Source organism: Carex rostrata, chromosome 9 (genome assembly GCF_964058835.1).
Source record: "Carex rostrata chromosome 9, lpCarRost1.2, whole genome shotgun sequence".
Lineage (NCBI taxonomy): Eukaryota > Viridiplantae > Streptophyta > Magnoliopsida > Poales > Cyperaceae > Carex > Carex rostrata.
Genome location: NC_135926.1, coordinates 902,096 through 910,273, shown reverse-complemented (window position 1 = coordinate 910,273; position 8,178 = coordinate 902,096). Strand labels below are relative to the sequence as shown.

General features: G+C 36.0%; 1 long non-coding RNA gene across 1 annotated transcript; it reads left to right on the top strand.

The window, feature by feature from the left end:
• The first annotated feature begins 2,585 nt into the window (after positions 1-2,585).
• Positions 2,586-4,312, top strand: LOC144559770 (uncharacterized). The gene is made up of 3 exons (XR_013513239.1): positions 2,586-2,785; positions 2,925-3,048; positions 3,155-4,312. It is a non-coding gene; the product is annotated as an uncharacterized LOC144559770 (long non-coding RNA).
• Positions 4,313-8,178: the final 3,866 nt, after the last annotated feature.

Sequence of the window (8,178 nt, the reverse complement as noted above, 5' to 3'; positions counted from 1 at the left end):
CTCTCAGAGATGGCCTCCCCAAAAGGTAAGATATCTCCCTCCTCCTGCTGCATCTCTCTCCTTTATAGTTATTTTGTGACTTGGGGAGCAAGCAACCAAGGATGAAAGGTGAATCAATCAAGATCTCGTGAGATATGGCAATAAATTTCAGCTGATGCCTTTCTAAAAGGTTCCTGTGAGTTACACATTACAAATTCTGATTTATAACCTTCCTAGAATTGTAGATCTCGTTGTCCTCTTTCCAGCAAGTCTTTATTTGCCTAAATCGGAGTTCGTATAACCAAGATATGGCCAAAATACGAAAAGATATCAAAATCTGGAATTTCCATATTCGCTCTGTCGGCTTTCTGTACGGTCCGTGTGGAGTCTGCACGGTCCGTGTACTGCCTCTTCTGTGAACCAGACTTCAAATGGGCATAACTTATTATCCGTAACTTCGTTTTCAATGTTCTACCACTTTTCGAAAAGCTTGCGAGAAGATCTATAATTTGCTCTATTTCCTGAAATTTAAATAGACTTGGGCGGTAACTTGATTCTTGGTATAATTCTAAACTAAATTAACCTAAATGCATGGAAATTTGTCAAGTTATTGATATAAAACCCTAGTCAAAAGTATACATAATTGGTGCTCATCAAATTCCCCCAAGCTTAAACCTTGCTTGTCCCCAAGCAAAATCCAAACCTAGGCATCGGGCCAGTATCTAAACTTATCAAAGTTCCATTTAAATTCCTAAATGTGAAAAACTCACATGATCTTGCCATTATTAAAAACCTCAAGAATCCTTTTGAATAACAATTTGGACTTTCCTTGATTAATTATAATTCACCCCACAATTCAATCAATTAAATTTTATATTCAAAGATGCCTTAATATTTACAAAAACTAATCATTTGAACTTATCAATATTTCATGAAAGGGGAGGTAGCACAATTGGCTAGGAATAAGTCTTAGAGTTGTTGTACCCAAAGGTCGAGAGTTCGATTCCCCCTCATGACTTCGCAGCTTCTGCGAAGATTTTAAAAAAAAAAAGAACTTATCAATATTTCATTCTTCTACCAAAATTATGCCCTCATTTTGTGGTGATTTTATTTTTCTCGCCCTCCCAAGCTTGAGACCAGCTTAGGTTAGAAAGTCACGGACTTCGTGTGTTGATATATGCAAAAGTTTTTAAAAGTTTTCGAGTTCAAAGGCATCCCGTCGGATTGTGCCAGTACTCTTCTTTTTTTTTGGGAGACGAGCTCAAAGGCGCCCAGTTGGGCTTATTGCCAGTACCTTTATTTTCTCCATCTTTTCATTTGTTTCATCATTTGCATATATCATGAATACACACATCCAATGGTATTCTTTCATACCAATGGTTATCACAATCTTTCTTTTATTTGAAATCTCAATTCCCTATTTTAAAAGACATAAGTTGGTTTCAAAATGCTTTTTCGATAAAATTCAATTTTTCATTTTTTTCAAAATCTCAAAACATCTCATCATATACAATTCTTTGATCAAACATGGAGTTAATTCTAATTTTTCAAAATCATCCAAATCACAACCAAAAATTTTCAAACAAGTCCTTAATCCTAGCAATCACACAAATTTATCACCTAAAAATGTAAATTTAAAAATAAAATAAAAATGAAATAAACATGAGTTTTATATTTTATGCATTTTAAGACAATAAAGTATAATTATGCAAGACTCTATTTTTCATAACCTCATAAAACATCTTGACAAATTTGCAATCTCAAGCAATTAAGTTTAAAATCACAAATTCTATTCAAGGTCAAGTAAAAATCAAGGTTATAAATCCTAAAAGGTTCGAAAAACATACGAAAGAGAAAAAAAAATAAACATGACCTAAATGCAGATACAATTTTCTTCTATTCCACCCCCAGCTTGACTGAAGCATTGTCCTCAATGCTTAAATTCACACAATAAAAGGTAAATAGAAGAAAACATGAAAACTTACAAAACATGGAGCGAGGGGTGAGGCGGGGGATGATTGGCGAGGGCAATTGCCTCCTTTTCGCCAATGTGTTTCCTGTGAAATAAAAAAAAAAAAAAAATATACAAGTTAAAATCTAGAATTTATCAAAATAAGCAAAATCCAGAAAATTTCGATGCCATCCTCGGCAACGGCGCCAAAACCTTGTTCACACAAAAGCGTAGGGTACAAAGTTTCAGTACAGCAAGCTGTAACTTTTAAACCTTGACTTGTACTTTTGATTCGGACTGCAAGTGTACAGTCCTATCGTATAGTATAATCAGGTATCGATCCAAGGAACGGTTCAAGTATCAACCAGATTCTACCTAAATTAATTAAAAACTAGAAGTTGGAAAAGTTGGTTTGGTTTGTTTAAATTCTTAAATTCAATAACAATAATTAAAATGACAGAAAATAAATTAACTTGGTTTTAATCAAGGGAAAATTGTGAGATTGCCACTCCAAAACCTTGAAATTGTGAGATTGCCACTACAAACTTCAAAATTGTAAAAATGCCACTATAAAACCTCTTAAATTGTGAAAATGTCATTTATACTGTATTAGCCTTGTTAAAAAAAATGAAAATTAAATAATGACTAATATACCCTTCTCAGAAAATATACAGAAGCCGTCTCTCTCAAACCTTCATCGCGAATCCTAATCGTCACTTCTAACTGTCAGCGTCATTTCCGCCTCAATCTCCAAAATCTCGGAAGGCACTTCCGCCTCCGCCTGGAAGGCACTTCCGCCTCAAAAACGTGATCTCAGTTCAACAATTGGGGCACGCTTTTCTTGCTTCAAAACTGGTAAAAACCAATAATTGGGCCTCATTTGAGTAACTGATCTCAGTTGAACAGAAAATATACAGAAGCTCTGCGTGGAACATTAGTCCTGCAACTCAAACACCTCATTTATTCTGACTTGAAATTTATCTGGTTTGGGCAGGCAAAGGGACTCAAAGTAACCTGCTTGCTGTGCTACTGCTCAAAAGGGGATAATATTTCAGATGCAGGAAAGTTAGCCTATGCAGCTTGCAAGCATCTTGGTCTAAATCCTGAGAATTTTCATGGTACACTTTACTATTTTGAATTTCTCATTTGCTTATAACTTGTAAGATCACGGAAAAACCTAAAGAAGTACATTTTAAAAAGAAGTTCAATTGATGTATATATCAGGAAACGAAGGAGGTGGATGGATGATCCCGCTCTGAGACAAATTTCAGTAGAATCATAATCAAGCCATAACTTGCAATTTTCACATGTCATTAAAAAACCTAGCTGTCATTAAAAAATACTAATCATAATCAAGCCAATAATTGGTTATTTGCCACCGTATGCCTCCAGTTATGGCTTGATTATGATTAGTATTTCCGATTATACCGCATGCTTCTAGTTATTGGCCACCGCATGCTTCCATTAATTGGCTGTCTGGATAAGTTTTTGTGCTCTCCAATTGTTGGAATTCAGTAGTAATTTTTAAAATAGAACTTGCCATTCTAGATTAGTCAATTCATCTCACTTTTACCTTGGGCGGGTATTGGCCATGTTTGATGTAGATAGTCTGGTTATAAACAGATGGGCTAATTCATCTTACTTGATGGAGAGAAGCTAAACACCTGTCAATCTTGCCTAACCATTTCTTATCCTATCCTTTTTAGCTTTGGTTATAAATAGATGTGGTAATTCATCTTACTTACTGTAAAGGCTTCACATAAAAGACTCGTACCAGTGGTACCTGGTTCATACCAGTAGGTAAAAGAAAGGTAAAAGAATATGAATAGTGGTACCTGGTTCATACCAGCAGCTTGCAATTACTGTTTCTGTTGTAATTGTTATTGCTTGCCTATGGTTTAAGGATTTTGGTCAAATTAGGAATTGTTAATTTGGAGCAAATGAATAAAGCTTTTTAAGTTAAGTGGCTCTTTAGATTTCATAATTTTTGAAACAATTTGACATGTGGTTTTATTTTATTTTGCAGAAGCCATTTTCGTGCAGGTTCTGGATGTGGAAAGAGGACTACGAGGCATATCTTCGTGACATTGGAGTTGTGGGCATGCGGAGTGATTCCGAGCATGACCTATTCGATGCTATTTGAATTTTCCCTTAATCAAATTGTCAATGCCTTGTTCAACTTATTTTTATGGCTTGATTATGTATGTCAATGCCTTTTAATGGTTGATTATGCAAGTAGTGTAGAAGTGTATTTAGGAATGGCTTCATTGTTCAACTTATTTTTATGTTTTAACTTATTTTTTTATCAAATAATTCTCTTTGATAAGTTTTGTAGAACGAAATATAAGATCTCTTATTAGAACATAATTTAACACACAATGCTAAGAGGTGCATAATAATGTACCAGTATAAGAGATTGAAATCCTCGGCGTATATAAAAAAGATTTGCCATACAGTGATGTGCCAGTTCTAGAAAATATGCCTTTTAATGGGAGTTCTGGTAGAGTATCATGCTTGCTATTATACAAAATCACCTATTTAGGTATGGATATGTAAAGAAGAGTATTTCTGGTAAATCAGTTAGTGCAGACTGATGCAGGGACTGAAATGCAAAATAAATTACACCTGTATGTAGAGGACTTCATTCCACACAGTTTAGAGCCAAATTTTGATTTATTTGAATTTTTCTTCTATTTTTAATGGATTTCTAAAGTTCAGCTTTTTCAAGTTTATGATATCTTTTCTTTTCTGCTGCTGGAAATAGGAACCATGGCACCAAGCCTCCTTACCAGTACCTTGTAGAAAGATCCTGAGGCCACCACAAAAATCACACATATAGTACAGATTAATATGAGCATTTCTATATAAAGAAATCAAAATTCTATGAGCATTTCTATGCTACCAAGACATGAATTTAAAAGCACGCATTGTGTGAAGAAAACACAAATAAATGATAAAGTTTTTGGCTCAGCTCATGAACTGTACAGAACATGGACAATGCATGTACTTCTCTTAATTAAGAGTACCTTCTAGAATTAAGAGTACCAATGTCATGACAGCATATTAAGCAATAAACATGCATATTAAGCAATAAACATACATGACCATATTCACACAATCTCCAACTAGCATCTACTAAAATCCACAAAAGTTCACAAAAATATGCAATTAAGCAATAAGGTCCACAAAAGTTCTAAAAACTAGAAACACCTCCTAATACTACTTTCACATCAATCCCGCAATTCGGGCATTGCATGATTGGCAACCGACTGTCACTCGGCTGGGCAGCGGTGGACGAAATCAATTGCGTAGAGTTCCCATAGGAGGACTGATTTGAGCGATGCATGCTGATCAAAGAATTAAACTTTATTTTCAATCTGTAAACAATCATGAGATCAAAGAAGTTAACGATATGATTCCATTTTAAATAGTTGTATATATTGATTTTCAACCACATAAATGTTTACCAAATGAGCCACAAATTTTATGGTCTTCAAATGAGAATGATAACTACTGACAGAGAATCAAAATGCCATTGGGGAATTTGTATAGCGAGTTACTGTACCAAAACAAAACAAATTCTGACAGACATTGCGAATGAACCTGACAGCACTGACATGCTGGCACTAACCAAAATCAAGAAATAGTGATGAAAAAAGCAAGGACTGTTTGGTTAAAACATAGAAAATGAAACAGTGATAATCCTTGTTTTACATCCATTGCCTCAAATCAGTAAAAGAAGGATCTTCAAAATAGTATACAATAACTAATTAGAAGAAATTGAGGATTACCACAAAAAATTGCCCGTGTAGTTTAACCTTCTTGCAACATCTCTATTCTGTATACGTTTGAAAATGCTAAATGACTGCTCAACCTTACCTAACTGTCCATAAATGTCAGTAAAGGTATTCCTCAAAACAAGATCCAATAGCCTGTTTCTGATTGCATAGCCATCCATAGGGGTGCTAGGACGCACGGAGAAGCGCCTGGACTGAAGAGGAGGAATCGCCTGAAGGGGTGCTAGGACGCGCGGAGGGGTGCTAGGACACACAATAATGGCGAACAAGAGAAAGTGCTCAACTTCACCTTCTCTGTAGAATATAGGATTCTAGCTCCTCTCAATCTCCGTCCATGGCGTCTCTGAAGAGGAGGAATCGCAAGCACAGAGAAACGATTTGAAGAGAGGCGAATTTGAACTGGAGGGGAAAATAACAAATTAATTGTATGAAGGGGTAAAATTGGAAATACAGAAATACGTATTTAAAACAGAATTTTTCATATTATTTTTAATAAAAAAAAGTATAAAAATTGTATAGAATGGCAATCTCACAATTTAAAAGGTTTTGTAATGGCAATTTCACAATTTTGAAATTTAGAGTGGCAATCTCACAATTTCAAGGTTTTAGAATGGCAATCTCACGATGAAATGTGGTACTGCTATGCTTTGTTTGGTATTTTGCAGGAAAAAGGGCGAAAAACTGGATCTGACTACTTTTCATACGACCCGTATGACATTCTGTACGGACCGTACAAGATCTGCCCAACCACACAGAAGGTTCCACAACAGAGGCACAAAGTCTCCAAGACAAAGCACATGCATACGGCCCGTACGGGGTCCCCTACGGGCCGTACGACGCTAATTCGGAAAATCCATCTGGAATCTGAAATGAGCATAATTTAAGGAGGCCGAAAAGGAAGTCTCTGGGGGCGTGATATGAGGTATTAAATGAGATATTTCACACCAAAAAAAGGGGAATTTCGTTCATTGAAGGGGGCATGATGGATCAACCTAGGGTTAGGGAGCGAGGGCTTGGCTTGGAGAACAAGTAGAGAGGAGAAAAACGAGAGTTTTGCGACGGATCTTCTTCGTTCCTCGAGCTTTGCCATGAGGTCCCTTATCATTATCTTTACTTTTTTTATTTGCTTTCTTTTCTTTTAGTTTCTAGGGCTAAGATGTAGTTTCTAGTTTGGTTTTGTTTGCATGCTACTTGGATTTTGTGTTGAATGCTTTGTTTTTACCTTGTTGTGTAGTATTTCGATTGCTTTATTTGTGCTTGCTTGAATTGATTACTCATCCCGTTAGATGAATGCGCACATCTAAGTGTTTAGGGTTCAACTGACCAGACCTAATGTTCCTAAACCTCAACCGTCGTATGTTGGTTCATTAACTTGGTATGAAATTGCAATATCTGCCCTCGTCGGGTTCTAGACCTCAACTGTCGTATATTGGTCTGAATTATCTAGTTGCTTGTTTGGTATACTAAAGGTAACCTCCTATCCGTCGATAAGAGGAAATGTTCACCTTTCGGTTACTACTTGGTTTTACCTTTCGGGTACTAATCCTACCTCATGTACTTAGTTTGGTTGAAAGATAGTAAGGGTTGAAATGTAATTTAGATGTGATCATTCATCTAGTGGCAAACCAATAAAAATCAAACAACTTCCACTAAGCAATTAAAATACTACACAATCAAGCAAACACAAATTTCAACACAAAAAATCCAATAACTGACATGCAAACAAAACATTTGATTACATCGTAACCCTAGAAACTAAAGAGTTTAAACTAACATAATTAAAGAGAAAATAAAATAAATAAAAAGAAGAAATAAATGATAAAACTCCAAGAAGACAAGCTCCAAGCCAAGACTCCTCTTTCCAAGCTCTCGAAACAAAGTGGAGAAGAATGGTGGTATCTCAGAGATGGCCTCCCCAAAGGGGAGATCCCCCAAAAGGTAAGATATCTCCCTCCTCCTACTGCATCTCTCTCCTTTATAGCTATTTTGTGACTTGGGGAGCAAGCAACCAAGGATGAAAGGTGAATCAATCAAGATCTCGCGAGATATGGCAATAAATTTCAGCCGATGTCTTTCTAAAAAGGTTTCTGCGACTTGCACATTACAAATTCTGATTTATAACATTCCTAGAATTGTAGATCTCGTTGTCCTCTTTCCAGCAAGTTTTTATTTGCCTAAATCAGAGTTCGTATGATCAAGATATGGCCAAAATACGAAAAGATATCAAAATCTGGAATTTTCGTATTCGCTCTGTCGGCTTTCTGTACGATCCGTGTGGAGTCTGCACGGTCCGTGTACTGCCCCTTCTGTGAACCAGACTTCAAATGGGCATAACTCATTATCCTTAACTCTGTTTTCAGTGTTTTACCACTTTTCGGAAAGCTTGCGAGAAGATCTATAATTTGCTCCATTTCCTGAAATTTAAATAGACTTGGGCTGTAACTTGATTCT